The 16,398-nt window shown below is 39.9% G+C and overlaps 1 protein-coding gene across 14 annotated transcripts in view; it reads left to right on the forward strand.

The window, feature by feature from the left end:
- The window catches only part of NCOR1 (nuclear receptor corepressor 1), a 159,439-nt gene that overhangs the window by 174 nt on the left and 142,867 nt on the right, over positions 1-16,398 (forward strand). The gene's annotated exons all lie outside the window — the stretch shown is intronic.

Genomic DNA, 16,398 nt, shown 5'->3' on the forward strand with positions numbered 1-16,398 from the left:
GCCGCGGACGCTCGGCCGCCCGGGGTGAGTCGGGCGCGGCGCGGAGCCGGGGCTGGGCGAGTGGAAGAGGCTTATGGAGTTTGGAGGAAGAATGGGCTGCGGCCGGCCGGTTGTCCTGTGGGGAGGGGGCGTGCGGACCTGCGGGCCGCCTGAGGGAGACCCGCAGGGCCGGGGACCTCCAGGTGTGGCCGGCGCAGGTGGCGGGCCTGGGCTCACTCTGAGGCGGAGTTGGTGGCCGTCTCGGGAGTGTGGAAGGGCTTAGGGAGGGTGACAGCGATGGACAAGTGCGTGAAGAGCAAACTAGTTCACCTTCTAACCACACCACTTCGGGGTGTAATGGCGAAGGGTGGGTCGTGGTGGAGACGGCAAAGATCGGAACCCTATACCTTCTGCCTGGTCTCTTACTGTGTGAAGTCGATGAATTCTGTTCTGTGGGTTTTTTTTTTTTTTTTTTTTTTTTTTTTAGAGGAAGAGGGATTTGAGAAACTGTAATTGAGAAACCGGTCTTAATGGAGAGGAGACCGAATTCTTGGATTTAACTGGATTAGGTATGGTCGTGCCTTAAAGGTGTGGATGGGAATGAGTGATATTTATGAACAGTGTTTGCTCAGGGTCAGTTCTTTTCCTGCTATCGCATGCCATAGTGCCACTTTCAACAGAGTTAACCTTGGACGGCTGTGGTGTAGGTAATTCTAATCTTCAGGATTAGTATATTCACCTACACCGGATTGGCTTCCCTAATTGTATCCTAATTGTATTGAAATTTACCTTCCTTGTGCGCATCCTGGTGAGGCAACGATGGGAGGCCGAACACTGAGCCAAGAGCAACAGGCCCGGGATTTTAAAATGCCAATAAATACTCATTCATTCCTTCAACATATCTTGATCAATAGCTACTGCTGATAGGCCAAATGTGATTGTCCCTTCAATAGCTGGAGAGCTGATGGCATTATTTGATTTTTCATAGTTAAAAAAATTGTCTTAATGTACCCTTTCGTTAAGATATTTATTGGCCAAACCAAGTGGCCCTGGCTCAGGAGCAGATGGAACAATTTTAGGATCTTATTTAAAAATGGGTAAAGATCACTGATGGAATAAACACAAGTTGTTGGAGAAAGAAATATTGTTGGTATTTGCTCATTCTGTTAAATCCTGGTGGAAACTTATTTATTCATTTTAATATTTATAGTACACAATTGCCTTCCTTTAAGCACACCTGTCAGTGTAAATCAAGGTTAACACACGTATACAGAAATAGTATGCACATACTTACGTACATACATAGGGATGGGATTACTTGCAACACCAAAATACTCTTTCCTTTTACAAAAGGCTTACCATATGTTGAACTACTCCCCCAGAGAAGATACAGTATAGAGAGTCCTGATTCTAACTTTTACTGACTGTGACTTTTTGGAACTTGCTTGACCTTTCTGTGCTTCAGTTTCCTTATCTGCGGTGGTAGGGAAGCATCCACTGGCCCAGGATTGGCTGCTGTGAGCCTAAGAAAGTTAATCATTATGAAATTGCTTTAAACAGGTTGAAAGGGTGATGCTTCTGTGAGATAGTGACAATTTCCTTGGACTCCTGAAATGCTTATCTGCGAATCTCTCATGGCAGTCACACTTTGTACTTGTATTTAGGTCTTTATGTACCAGTTTTATCTCCTTTTGAGGTTAGGATAAGCCCTTCTCAGATTTTATCTTTACATTCAAGGCACCATGTAGGACAGTAATTTTCGGTGTAGGATATTGACACTGCAAATGTTTGTTGAATGGATAAACATTGTATTCTAATTAGAAAAGCATGTTTACATTACAACTTACCTGAATAGGCCTGTTATCTCCTAGGACATATCTGTATAGCTGTGATTTCCTTCATGGCCTCAAAGGAAGACCTGTTTTTAAATGAATGTCTCATTGGATGAAATCACAGAGTAAAACTTAAGTATTTGGTGTACCCACATGAGTTTTAAAAACAAAATACTTGAAGTTAACTTCGAGTTTAATTGAGTAAAAGTTGGTTCCAAGGCTAGGCAAATGTAGTCAAGTTCTTTTAAGCTTTTTTTTTTTTTTAATTTTAAATTTGGGACGTGGTGAGGTTTTTTTGTCCTTGCTGCTTAGGAAGCAAAGGCTTTTGAATAGGCCAGGGATTGATGTAGGTAAATGTCAGGCGTGTGTGTGTGTGTGTGTGTGTGTGTGTGTGTGTGTGTTGTTACTCAGTTTTAATTGTATTTTGTGATCTGTCTTAATTGCAATTTCAGCTTCCTGTTGATGTCTGGGAATGATAGAGGTCTAGTGTTATTTACTCTGTCTTTTCTGACTTCAGATGTTGCATTTTACTAGAATACGTACAAAGAAGTAGTAAAGCTTGACTGGAATTTATTCTGTCTGGATATATTTGTTGATTAGAGATCCTTATATAGTTAATTCGCTTGTTCAACTGGTGTGTTCAGGGTACATTTTTGTACTTTTTTTTTCAGGGTGCATTACTATTACTAAATGCTGTAAAGGGATAAAGTTGAGCAGATCAATTATGTGCACAAATAACTGTCTCTAGATTGCCTGATGTTTGGTCCTTTTCAGGTTTGAGGATGCAAGAAGTACCTTTAGACTGATAGTCAAGAAAACATTCTGTGTATTTCTTTTTCTGTCAGGGCCCAGGAGTATTGAAAAGCTATGAAAAGCTTCTGTCGTGTAGCAGTCACTGTATGTAGGGCATCTGTTTTTTATTTGGTATTCTTGTGGTGGTGGTTTTCCTTGAACATTTTTACTGTTCTTCTACAGTTTTTTTTCTACCCCAGAAACTTGTGTGGTCAAAATATTACGTGGATAGTCTACAGCTACAGCCAACTTTTGTTTGTTTGTTTATTCTCTTTGCATTTGAAAGTGAGATTATACAAAGCCATATGAGTGTTCTATGGAATTCTGCAGTTTGATTCCTCCTCCATGTGTGCTACTGTTATGTTACTTTTAGTTAAAAGGGATCTCGGGGCACCTGGGTGGCTCAGTCGGTTAAGCGTCTGACTTCAGATCAGGTCATGATCTCAGAGTTTGTGAGTTTGAGTCCCATGTTGGGCTCTGTGCTGACAGCTCAGAGCCTGGGGTGTGTTTCAAATTCTGTGTCTCCCTCTCTCTGCCCCTTCCCCTGCTCAAGCTCTGTTGCTCTCTCTCAAAAATAAATATTTAAAAAAAGTGATCTCAAAATAAATCTAAATTGGTTAAAATAAAATCTAATAATGTATAGAATTATGAGAGATAGAGTTATATATTATCTAGTTTTACCTCTTGTGAATAAACTGAAGGCCGCAGAAGTGAAGTGATTTGCCTAAATTATTGTAGTTGGGCAGTGGTAGAAGCCAGTCTCCTGACATTGGTGTGTAGGGCTCATTCCTTTACACCATCTTGTCCATGGGATGATTCAGTGTGATGATGGGCAGTTAGTTAAAACAAAAATCAGGGTGGATGGGGAATGAGAGATTACTTTTTCAGCTTAGATCTTTAAGTTATTTCTTAGCTTTAAATTTCCTCAATGAAAATATAGGTTGAAAAAATTAGTGATTTACCTCAGTAATAAGATCGCCAGGAAATAGTTTGCTTAATTTTTAATTTGCTATGATTGAATATCTTCTTTAAAAAAATGTCCTTAAGGTTATCTGGATCTAATGATCTTTCATGGAATTTAAGTATTATAATAGTAGAAATTTTATTATGTCTATGGTTAGGTATTTCTGAGAGCCAAACAGGTTAAGTTATTTTATAAATTAGCTATTGCTTGCTTCACTTTCAAACTTTTGGATTTTTTCTTTTTAAAGAATGAAGAGGGGGCCTGGGTTGCTCAGTTGGTTAAGCATTCAACTTTGGCTCAGGTCATGATCTTGCGGTCCATGGGTTCGAGCCCCGCCTCGGGTTCTGTGCTGACAGCTCTGAGCCTGGAGCCTGCTTCGGATTCTGTGTCTCCCTCTCTCTCTCTCTCTCTGCCCCTTCCCTGCTTGAGCTCTTTCTCTCAAAAATGAATAAACATTAAAACAATTTTTTTAAGTATAAAGGACAGTTGTTAAAGCTTAGCTAAATAGCATGAAGGTAAACTGTATTTTTTTAAAAATTTATTTTTAAAGAGAGAGAGCACAAGCGGTGTGGGGAGAGAGGGAGAGGGTCTCAAGCAGGCTCGATGCTCAGCACAGGGCTCAACATGGGGCTTGATCCCACAACCCTGCGATCATGACCTGCGTTGAAATCAAGAGTTGGACGCTCAGCTGACTGAGCCACCGAGGTGCCCCGAACTGTATTCTTAATGCTCTGTTGAAAAGTGCACGTGTAGTATTAGTTTTCTGTAGTACTTATGGCATAAAACTTATTTTAGAGGACGAAGCATGTTCTTTTTCAACTGATGTCCTCACATGAATACTGAAGCATGTCATATTTATTCCATTTGGGCTGTTAGATAATATGCCTATTTTGCCAGTGTGCCTTACTCTTCCGAAATCTACCACATCTAAATTCTGCCTATATTTTGAGTGTTTAATCACATATTACTTCAGCCAGGAAGTCTCCCTCCTACTCCCTCTTCTTCAAAGATGTGTATTTTTCATTCTGGAAGTTCTTAATGCTTTGCTTATGCCTCTATTATAATATAGCTATTTACGGACATGTCCATTTAATTCCTGCTGTGCCGTAAGCTCATCGGGAGTATGTCTGTATCTCCTGTCCGTCCCTGCTCCCGGAATAACACTGCACCCAGGAAGGGTGTGATTGAAATCTGTCGGATGCATAAACTACCTAGCTGCCAGTTACTTGGTGGGGTTGTTGAAGAAGCTGATTGATACACATGTGGGAACTTGATGAATAGTTTATGTAAATTTAAAACCAAGTAGAGGTTTACCAGTGTCAGTGAGAGAAAATGTCTGTACTCCATGAATTATCACAGCATTTCTTTAAAAGTATATTTTTATCTGTTTACTGGGATTTTGGGGAAGAAGAGTAAGTAAAGATGGGATTGGTTTATCTGACTATTTGTATTTCCACATGATGTTAGAACAAGAATATATTAGTTTATATATTCAGGAAATTTTGGAATAGTTTTCCATGGTAGGAAAAACATGTTTGGATTAGTTTCTTTTTAGGATTATTATGAAATACCTTTGACAGTTTCCTTTGAAAGAATAGTACTGATTAGCTTTATATCAAAAATTAAATCTTTAAGTAGACTAGTCAAGAGCAAAGGAGGAGAAAAGTCAAGATGACCAAATTATTTTGATCCCTCCATCCAGTGTCTACTTGAGGAATAAAACTTGGGCTGGGTTTTCTGTTTTTGTTTGGTTATATTTGAATAAACTGATATCAGTCCAAAGTAAGTTGAGGTTACATTTTTCTAGGAAAATTGCACTCTTAGTTTGGTTTTTAGGGTCATCTTTCTGATTAAATTTGCCTCTCCCCCCATACTTGTGTTTAACTGGCAGACTCTTCTTGACATTTTAGTTGTCATACACAGTTCAGAATCAGAGCAGTCTGTTTTAGTTCATTTCCCTTGGCAATAGCATATAGATTTGTATAGATTGTATAATTTGAAATGTTAGTTTTAAATGGTAATTATCATGTCTTTGAATGTCTGTTCAAAGATGTTTAACTTTATATTACTTTTGATTAAGTTCTTTTAATTCAGTTTTGAATTACAATAACTTTTATGTATTTGGAATGAAACCAAAACTTGTGCTTTCTAGGAGTTACAGCCTAAAATATACACAGTGTAATATACCAGATGTAGGGAGTATATAGTCCATTAACTCTATGTGTGTGGGTGTATATATTGGGGGTTGGGGGGAGAGAGGGGAGGATGGAACTGAACAGGGCAGGAGGGGAAGGATGGAAGGAGGAGTTGCTGTATATTCACACAAAACCATTTTAGTGAGTGCAGGAGGATGTGTTATTTTAGAATATTTGTCTTTCATCTGTTATAAGTAATACGTTATTTTACAGAAGCATAATGTAGAAGTATGTAGAGAAACTGAAAGTACCACTTCCTAGATGTAATCTTGTAAGTGTTGCATATTCTTTCAAATTTCTTTTTTTTTTTTTTTTTTGGTGGTGTGATTTCCTGTATTATGGGAGTGTCACAATTCTTTCATATACTACTGTTGCAAGGTGGTATATTTAGAGGTACTTCTATCATTAATGGCTATGTAGTATTTCACTTATGAAAATACATGATTTGTTTAATCAATTTGTAGCTAGTCCTGTTTTCCACCCTCCAGAAAAACAAAGCTGAGGTGAATTGTGTGCATTTATTTTGTATACTTGTGCAAACAGCTTTATAGGATAGATTCCAAAAATGGAATTGCTGTAAAATGAATAGTGTGGATTTGGGAAGATACTGACACAAGTGTATGAGTATGTCCCAAGCCCTGGCCAGTACCGGATGTTACAAATTAAAATATTTTGACCATTTAAGAAGGTGGGGGTAGGGCGGAGTGTTTCTAATAGACTTTTTATGGATTGCTACTGAGTTTGGGCATTTTTTTAATGAGGGAAATTGTATTTCTTTTATAAATAACTGCTTTTGGTTATTTTTTGATGGAGTTATTGGTCTTTTTCAGATTGAAGAGCTCTTTATATATTAAGGGTATTCACTTTTTGTAAATATAAGTGTCCTCTACCACCCCCCCACCCCCAGCTATTCTTTTGTGTCATTCTGTAGTCCAGTATAGCCAACCCTGCACTGTGCTGGCTGTGTGACCTTGGGCATGTTACCCAACCTCTTTATGCCTTAGTTTCCTTATTTTTAGAATGTAGATAATATAAATAACATTTGCTGGCATGTAGTGAATAGTAAATGTTAGCGGTCTTCATTATTAGTCTATATATGGTTTCTGGGTTTCATGCTCTACTTAGAAAGATCTCCTTACTCTAAAATTTAAAATATTCACCCATCTGTTAAACTAAAAAAGTAAAGTGAGAAATAGTATTGTATAGCATGCTAATGCTTGCTTTAAAGAGGAAAAAACAGGCTCATTTGGAAAAGCATACGACTCTTGATATCAGGATTGTGAGTTTGATTCCCATGTTAGATGTAAAGATTACTTAAATAACTTAAAAAAAAAAGAAATAATGTATACATATATGCTTGTATGTTATAGGATATTTCTCAAATGAAACCCAAGAAACTGGTAACGTTGACTGTTTGACTGAGACATATGACTGAGAAGGCTTTTTTAAAAAATGTTTATTTTTGAGAGAGAGAGAGAGAGAGAGAGAGAGAGAGAGAGAGAGGGAGGGAGGGAAAGAGTGAGTTAGAGGGGGAGGAACAGAAAGAGAAGGAGCAGCAGACTCCAGGCTCTGAGCCAGCTGTCAGCACAGAGCCCGATGTGGGGCTTGAACTCCCAAACTACTAGATTGTGACCTGAGCTGAAGTTGGACACTTAACTGACTGAGCTACCCAGGCACCCCTGAGAAGTCTTTTAATTATATACCTTTTTTGTATTTTTAAGACCAAGACTCCCTCAGATTTTAATTTAGTACTTTCATGGGGTTTTTTTAATGTGTGTTTTTTTTTTTTAATTTTTGAGAGACAGAGACAACACGAGCAGGGGAGGGTCAGAGAGTGAGGGAGATACAGAATCCAAAGACAGGCTTCAGGCTCTGAGCTGTCAGCACAGAGCCCAACCTGGGACCCGAACCCACAAACCGTGAGATCATGACCTGAGCTGAAGCCGGGCGCTTAATTGACTGAGCCACCCAGGCGCCTTAACTTTCATGTTTTTTTTTTTTAAAGTTTCCTATTAGCTTCTAATTTTTTGATCCATCTGGAATTTATTTCTGGTATAGGAAGTGAGGTAGAGCTGTCTGTTTTGGGGGGCATGTGTGTGCATGTTTCCTTCCCAAATAGTGGGCCAGTTGTGTCAGCACTGTTTAGTGAATAATTCACCCTTTGTCCCACTGATTAGATTTGCAGCTTTTGTCATTTACTAAACATGTTTGGAACTGTTTCTAATTTATTATGTTCTTGATCTCTTGTATATACCATATCCTTTAAATTACTATTGTTTTATGATTTAATACTGATAGAGTTAGTCACCTGTTCATTGCTCTGTTTTTTCAGACTTTGACAATTCTGGCCCATGTGTCTTCCAGATGAACTTTAGATTATTCTGTGAAGTTCAAAAAGACATCTTGCTGAGATTTTTGGGGGGAAATACTGAATATTGATTACGAATATTGAATTTGTAGGTTAATTTTGGAAGACTGACTTCATGTACTTCCTCTCCTTTTGTTAAAATGGAGCTTTTTTAAATTTTCTTCAGTAGGTTTTCAAACCTTTCATATAAGTTCTATCCAATTTTTATTTCTTTTAAAAAAATATGGTAGGGGAAAATATGGCAGGGCTCAGTTTATATTCTAGTGGAGGGGGACAGAATATAATGAAGTAAAACAGGTCCATTTCAAATTGTAATTAATCTGTAAAGGGACACAGGCTTACGTGGTTGAGAGTTGAGAGTGACTGATGGGAAGCCACCTATAGGGTGGTTGGGACTGGCCTTTCTGAGAAGATGACATTTGAAATGAAACTGTAAGTTTGATGAGGAATCAGCCACATGAATGAGCCAGGAAGAGCGTTCCAGGCCGAGAGTAAAGAAGGACAGAGGCCCGAGGCAAGGAAGGTCTTGGCGTGGGATGAAGGGACTGGAAGGAAGCTCGTGTTGCAAGGGCCTCCTGAGCCATTGAGAGAGGAAGCAGGCCAGATCAGGTGGGGCCTTGTGGGCCATGGTGAGCAGTTGGGGTTTTATTTGAAGTGCATGGTGGTAGCCCCTGGGGGGGGTGCTGAAGCAGAAGAGTGATGTGTTCTGATTTATGGTGTAAAAGATCATACGGCCTTCTGGGTAGAGAAAAGTATTGAAGTGGAAGTCTGGTTAGGAGTTTCTTGTAGCGTGCTGGGTGGGGGGGGTAGTGGGGATGGAAAAGGCTGGGAGGCTTGCGGGGCGGTGTGTGGCAGGAGGAAGGGGACTTGCCGCGTCGCTGTTGGAATGGGTGTTATGGGAGCCACGCGCTGTGGTTGGGTGCTGGGGAGGCCCTGTGAGCGAAATAGAGGTGGTCCCTGCCCCTCACATGCTTCCGGGCGCTTTGCTTTTTGTATAGCATTCAATACTTATTTTAATGTTTATTTACTTTTGAGAGAGAAAGAGAGTGAAGAGCACGACGAGGGTCCTGAACTCACCAACAGTGAGATCATGACCTGAGCTAAAACCAAGAGTCAGACGCTCAACTGACTAAGCCGCCCAGCTTCCTCTAGCATTCAATAAATTTTAAGTCAGCTGCTCTTTTTCTATTTTGTTTTGGTATAGGCCCTAGAAATAGAGTCTGCTCATTAGCTTTGTTTTACTTTGCTTCATAACATTTAGCAGTCTCTGTTAGTGGGTCAAAGGGGAGGCAGCACAACATGATCTTTAAAAGATCTGCCTGTGAGTTAAAAAAATTACGTGGGAGGAGTTACTTAGGCTCTCAAAAGCCTTAATGAGGGATAATAATGGAACTAGTGTGTTAGGTGAGCTGCTTGCCGGCCAAGCTCTTAGTATGCTGCCCAGGATGTAACACAGGCTCAGTAAATGCTAACTTTAAAAGCTCTTCTCCTTAGGTATCGTCATATGTCTTAATTTTGGTCAAGCATCTAAGCTTATCATTTTTCTAATCTTGGATTACTGTTCTTTTGTGTATTAATGGAAGAGAGAATTGGCAAAGAGTTGTCCATTTTGGCTTTGAAATCATTCATTCTTAGTTGAAGGAATGATTATTGCTCAATTCAGAGAATTAGTTCAATAGAGTGCAGCTGAACCACAAAGTGCTCATTGGCGTTGTTTCTACTACTGCTGTCTTGGGAAACGTCTCCTTTCTCACTTTAAGGTGAAAACAGCATTTTAGGTTTTCTAAGTTCAAGAATTACTTATTGAATGCCTGTATTCTTAGGTTAATCAAAAAGTTATGCCTTATTAATGTGTTTCTTTCAATATCGTACTTGATTGGAGGTGGGATAGTTTAACCTGAAAGGTCATTTTTTAAAAAATTTTTAATGTTTTATATATTTTTGATACAGAGAGAGACAGAGCATGAGAGGGGGAGGGGCAGAGAGAGAAGGAGACACAGAACCGGAAGCAGGCTCCAGGCTCTGAGCTAGCTGTCAGCACAGAGCCCGACGCGGGGCTGGAACCCACGAGCGTGAGATGTGACCTGAGCCGAAGTCGGAGGCTTAACCGACTGAGCCACCCAGGCGCCCCAGAAAGGTCGCTTTTCTTTAGCCCCCATTCATTTGCCTTCTGAGTGACATGTCATAATGTCAAAGGAGGCTACAAGTAAGATAAACACCCGGTTAATGGCATTGCCCCAGAGTAGCTCTTTGGTTTGTTGTTGCTGCTGTTGTTTTAAAGGGAAGACTGCTTTAGTTTATTTTACAGGAGAAATTTTAGTCCAGTTTAACACCTCTCTGATCTACAAATTACAGGCCCCACTTAGATGATTCCTGCTGTCTGCTGGAGACTTGGCCTCTCAGATGGACTCAGGAGGTCTGCTTTCTCGAAGTCATGGCCAGTCTCGGAGTCTTAGGTAGCTGGGATAATCCAGGGAGGTGGTCCTTAGCCTCTCCTTGTTTAAAATACTTTTGGATTTGGACTAGAGCTGGGCTGGTTTATGAGAATTAGTGTGACCTGATTTGTCTCAGTTTAATAACTAATATTTTGTTATGTGCAGTGTCACAAAAGCCATTCTCCTGCCCATACTTCTGTATCAAAAGGTTTTATTCTTTGATCATTTAAAAGAAAATGGAATAGTGTGTTTCTTCTTCTGCTTTGGTGAAATGTGGGCTTCTCACTCTGTTGTGACCCTCAGTGGATTCATTCCTGCTTATCTGAAGAGGTATTCACGGTCCTGCCACAGTGAAGTATATTTTTAGCTATTTTTTCCAAGATAGCTTAGGCCACCTTGAAAACTTATCCAAGTACATTTTGGTTATGCAAAGATTGTAGGCCAAAAGCCAGGAGTTCCTAGTGAGAGGAGATTGGATTTTTATTTTATTTTATTTTATTTTATTTTCTTGAGGATTGTATTTGAAATTTTGTTGCAACAGAAGTTTTCTGTTGGGTAAATTGATGTGTGTCTTTTTTAATATGGGAAGATTCAAAAAGGAATTTAAATAGACCACTTTTATTTTACTACATTTTCTTGCCTGTTTACAAAATACAGGAGGCTAGTTTGGGGGTTATTCATAAAATGCAGATGAAATGTGCTCTTCTCGCTTGTAACAATGGCTTCTAGTTTTAGTGTATTCTCATCCTAAAATATGGTTATGTATGTTTATGATATGAGGGGGTTGCACCGAAAACCTTGACTGTGTTTCTGAAACACTTCACAGAACTTTTACAGTGTGTGGAAGGAAGAAGAATAGGACTTGCTGTTTGGCTGTCAAGTGTCAAGAATGTGCCTGACCCTGAGTTAATGAGTTTGGGTGCTAAGGACTGAACATAAAATTTGAAACTGCCACCTAAGGTCTTTCCCCGTCAGCCTTAACTTTAAACTGGATTTTTTTAAAGGCGGCATCTTGGTGAGCCCGGCCTGGCCTGAGGGTGGAAGGTGGGAGCAGGGGGGCTGCAGCCTGAAAAGATAGCTTGTGAGGGTCCGCATTCTCACTGAACTGGAGTATTTCTCTTGTGCATATTTTTTGCTTACATTTGGCTTCCATGTAAGATGTTTGAGGGGAAAGTCTGGTTAAAAGACAGAAAGTTCTAGGGGCGCCTGGATGGCTCAGTTGGTTAAGCCTCCGACTTCGGCTCATCTCACAGGTTTTGAGTTTGAGCTCTGCGTCAGGCTGTGTGCTGACAGCTCAGAACCTGGAGCTGCTTCAGATTCTGTGTGTGTCTCTCTCTCTCTCCTTCTCCCTTGCTTGTCCTCTTTCTTTCTCTCTCTCTCTCAAAAAATAAACATTAAAAAAAAAACCCCTAAAAGTTCTGGACTATTGCTGTGTGTCTCATGAGTAAGTTTTGAGGAAGGAAGTCATAGGGGTCTCCACGCTGCCTCTCTTGTGAGCGAGGGGAGGGCCTGCTTTGACCGGTAAATTTGTGTGCCTATGAGGGCTAATCTCTCATTTCTCTGATATTTTTGTTGCTTCTTGTGTTGGGCTGATAGTACCTGACTTTATATTTGATATATTTAAGTTAAACTTCCCTGAAGTCAAGCATTAAAACTAGAATATTGTGAAGCACTACTGACAAAAGGGAAACATGGACAAATCATATTTGAGTGACACTGAATACAGGTGTTGAACTCAGGGACTCCTCACTGCTGAAACTTAAAAAAAACCCCACCAAAAATATAAACACAAACACCCCAAAAGACATGGATGTCTCGTCATAGGGACTACTGTTGGAAAAAATTTGGATGACCTTAAGCTAAGATCTTTCCTTTTGCCTCCATTCCATTTATAGCTTTATTTACTTAAGATGTCTGAGTTGGGAGGAGAGCTCAGAGACCGATCATGTAAGCATTTCTTTCTTTTTTCTTTGTTTTTTTTTTTTTTTTATAGATTTCATTTTTAAGTAATCACCACACCCAACATGGGGCTTAAACTTACAACCCAAGATCAAGAGTTGTATGCTTCACTAACTGAGCCAGCCAGGTGCCTCAGATCATGTAAGCATGTCTTAGGGGTGCAGATCAGAATTACTTGGAGAACATTTATAAAATATTTGTGAATGCTCATACTGTGAAATACTCTACAGCAATAGAAAGAATAAAGAGGCTCTTAAGGACTCAATGAGAATGATTATTAAAGATATATTAATATCGATAAGATTTAGAACAGTATATATCTACTGTGCTACTGCTTATATATCAGGGGGAATTGTGTGTGTGTGTAGGATATTTCTTTTCATTTCTTCTTTTTTTTTTTAAGTAGGCACCATGCCCAACATTGGGCTTGAACGCATGACCCTGAGATCAAGAGTTGCATGCGCTACCAACTGAGCCATCCAGATGCCCCTGTGTCTGTAGAATATTTCTGAAGGATACTTTAGAAACTAGTAACTTTGGTTGACTTCTGGAAGGACAGCTGGGTAGGAGCTGGGGGACCAAAGTGAGAAGATTTTTCTCTTTATTCTGTGGTACTTTTAAAAACTCTAAAACAAATACCACCACCACCATGTGTTGGCTTTTCCTTTTCCACCTGGAACACGTGCAGGTGTATAGGAGGGGAATGTTGACCAAGTGTTTTTTTTTTTAATATAATTGTATTGGCTAGTTAGCTAGTATAGAGTGTACAGTGTGCTCTTGGCTTCTGGAGTGGGTTCCCATGATTCATCACTTACATACAACACAACACCCAGCGCTCCTCCTAACAAGTACCCTTCTCAGGGCTTATCACCCATTTCCCCTCCCCTGCTGCCAACCTCCCTTCGACTCTCAGTTCTCTGTGTTTAAGACTTTCTTAAGGTTTGGTTCCCTCTCAGTTTGTAACTTTTTTTTTTTCCTTTCCTTCCTCCATGATCTTCTGTTAAGTTTCTCAAATTCCACATATGAGTAAGAACATATGATATCTTTTTCTGACTGACTTATTTCACTTGGCATAATACCCTCCAGTTTCATCCATGTTGTTGCAAATGGCAAGATTTCATTCTTTTTCATTGCTGAGTAGTGTTCCATTGTGTGTGTGTGTGTGTGTATAACATATATGTACATATTATTTATTTTTCTTCTTTCATCAGTTGATGGACATTTGGGCACTTTGCATACGTGGGCTGTTAATAGTGCTGCTATAAACATTGGGGTACATGTGCCCCTAAGAATCAGTACTTCTGTATCCTTTGGATAAATTCCTAGCAGTGCTATTGCTGGGTCATAGGGTAATTCTGTTTATTAATTAAAAAAATTTTGGGGGGCTTTATTTTTGAGACAGAGACAGAGCATGAGCTGGGGAGAGGCAGAGAGAGAGAGAAAGACACAGAATCTGAAACAGGCTCCAGGCTCTGAGCTGCCAGTACAGAACCTGATGTGGGGTTCAAACCCACGGACTGCGAGATCATGACCTGAGCCGAAGTCGGTCACTCATCTGACTGAGCCACCCAGGTGCCCCTTTATTTTTGATTTTTTGAGGAACTTCCACATTGTTTCCAGAGTGGCTGCACTAGTTTGCATTCCCACCAGCAGTGCAAGAGGGTTTCCCTTTCTCTACATCCTCACCAACATCTGTTGTTTCCTAAGTTGTTCATTTTAGCCACTCTGACTGGTGTGAGGTGGTATCTCAGTGTGGTTTTTGATTTGTATTTCCCCAATGATGAGTGATTGATGTTGAGCATCTTTTCATGTGTCTGTTAGCCATCTGGCTGTCTTCTTTGGAAAGTGTCTATTCATGCCTTCTGCACATTTCTTCACTGGATTATTTGTTTTTTGGGTGTTGAGTTTGGTAAGTTCTTTATAGATTTTGGATATTAACCCCTTATTTGATATGTCATTTGCAAATATCTTTTCCCATTTTGTTGCTTGACTTTTAGTTTTGTTGATTGTGAACAGGTGGTTTTAATATGCAGTCGGTTGCATTGGTGCAGTAAACATCCTTTTGTATGTAAGTATAGTATGTGAGTTTCTTTAGAGTATGGGCTGAAATTGCTGGGTTGTAATAAGGATGGCATTTCAGATCAGTGTGGAAGGACAGACATGTTCAGAAACGTTTTTGCTGGGATAATTAACTAACTATTGGTAAAATATAGCCAGACTCCTACCTTAGCAGTTTTTAGGAAAAAAAATTGGTGATTAAGGAGCTGAATGTATATACATGTGTGTGCGTGCATGCACACACGCACACATATACATATATACGTACATATATGTGTATATATACGTATAACCTTGAGTATAGAGGGGAATGTAGAGAATATTTTTTAAATTTGAGGTAGAGAAGGTCTTCAGAAATATGAAACGAGTTATGAATTCTGAAGAAAATATTTGTCACATAAAGGTAGAAAAGGGATTAATATTCAGAATACAGAGGGAGGTATTTCAGTTTCAAAACGTATACCAGCAAAACCAAATGTCGCTTTCCCCCGCCCCTTCTCCGGCCTGCCCCCCGCCATCCTCTCTCATTCTCCTTGGGCCTCCTTGCTTTGCCTCAGGACTTGTGTGGTTCCTCTCCAGTGGCTGCTCCTGTCCCTTCAAGGCTAGCTAGCTCTTTCTTCTCATCTTTCAAGCTTTGGCTCAGAAGTCATCTTAGAGTATAATTTGTTCCCCAAACTGGGACAATTTTGAGAAGGAAATGGAGCATAATTAATAACTGCACTGGGACAATAGCTGTAAATTGTGTCTGTTTCAGGAAATCAGGGCATAGGGTCATCCTAGCTGAGATTGGCTTCCTGTGATCACTCCATCAGAAATGTCTCCCTTTATCCCTTCTCTCCCGTCTTTTTTTTTTTTTTAACTTTGTTTTGTGTGTGTGTGAGAGAGAGTGAGCATGAGCAGTGGAGGGACAAGGAGAGTGAATCCCAAGCAGGCTCTATGCCGAGCGTGGAGCCCAACAAGGGGCTTGAACTCATGATCCGTGAGATCATGACAAGTGAAATCAAGGGTCAGGTGTTTAACCGCCTGAGCCACCGAGGCCCCTTTTACCCATCCTGTTTGATTTATAGCACTTTATCATGTTATCTTGTGATGATTTGTTATTTCTGTGTGAATTATGTGATTTCTGTGGCACTTCACGGTAAGATGGCGTATCTCGGTCACCATTCTATACCAGTGCTTAGAACTGTCTTGGTACATAGTAGGGTGCTGCTCAATAGGTATTTGTTGAATATGTAACGTTTCTGCCTTTGGTCTTAAAATCCTATGAATATATGACAGGCACACTTGAAAAATTGGTTACAAATGTTATATACAAATCATACTTGTATAAAATGAAATGTTCTCATGTATGTGGTCTTCTTGTGGCATACTCTAAATAAAATCTGCTATAAACTAAATTAAAAAAAAATAATTTTCTAAGCTGATGTATAGGATATTTAGGGCAATTCCTTGAGAAACATTCTCAAACATTCATCTTTGGGTATCTGTGTACTGAATAATCAAATGAATTCCTAGAAGTGGAATTGCTGTGATAGAGGATATGCATATATTTTTTTTAAGTTTATTTATTTTGAGAGACCGCACAAGCCAGTGGGGAAGTTGCCGGGGGCGGGGGGTGGGGGGCGGGGAACGACTGAATCTCAAGCAGGCTTTGCATTATTCATGCAGAGCCTGATGCAGGGGTTGAACTCATGAACTGTAAAATCATGCCCTGAACCAAAGTCCAGAGCCAGACACTTAACTGACTGAGCGCCCCCAGGTGCACCAAGGATGTATGTATTTTCAAGGCTTATTATGTATATTTCCTTTCTTCTTT

The sequence above is a fragment of the Suricata suricatta genome, chromosome 17 (assembly GCF_006229205.1).
Source record: "Suricata suricatta isolate VVHF042 chromosome 17, meerkat_22Aug2017_6uvM2_HiC, whole genome shotgun sequence".
Lineage (NCBI taxonomy): Eukaryota > Metazoa > Chordata > Mammalia > Carnivora > Herpestidae > Suricata > Suricata suricatta.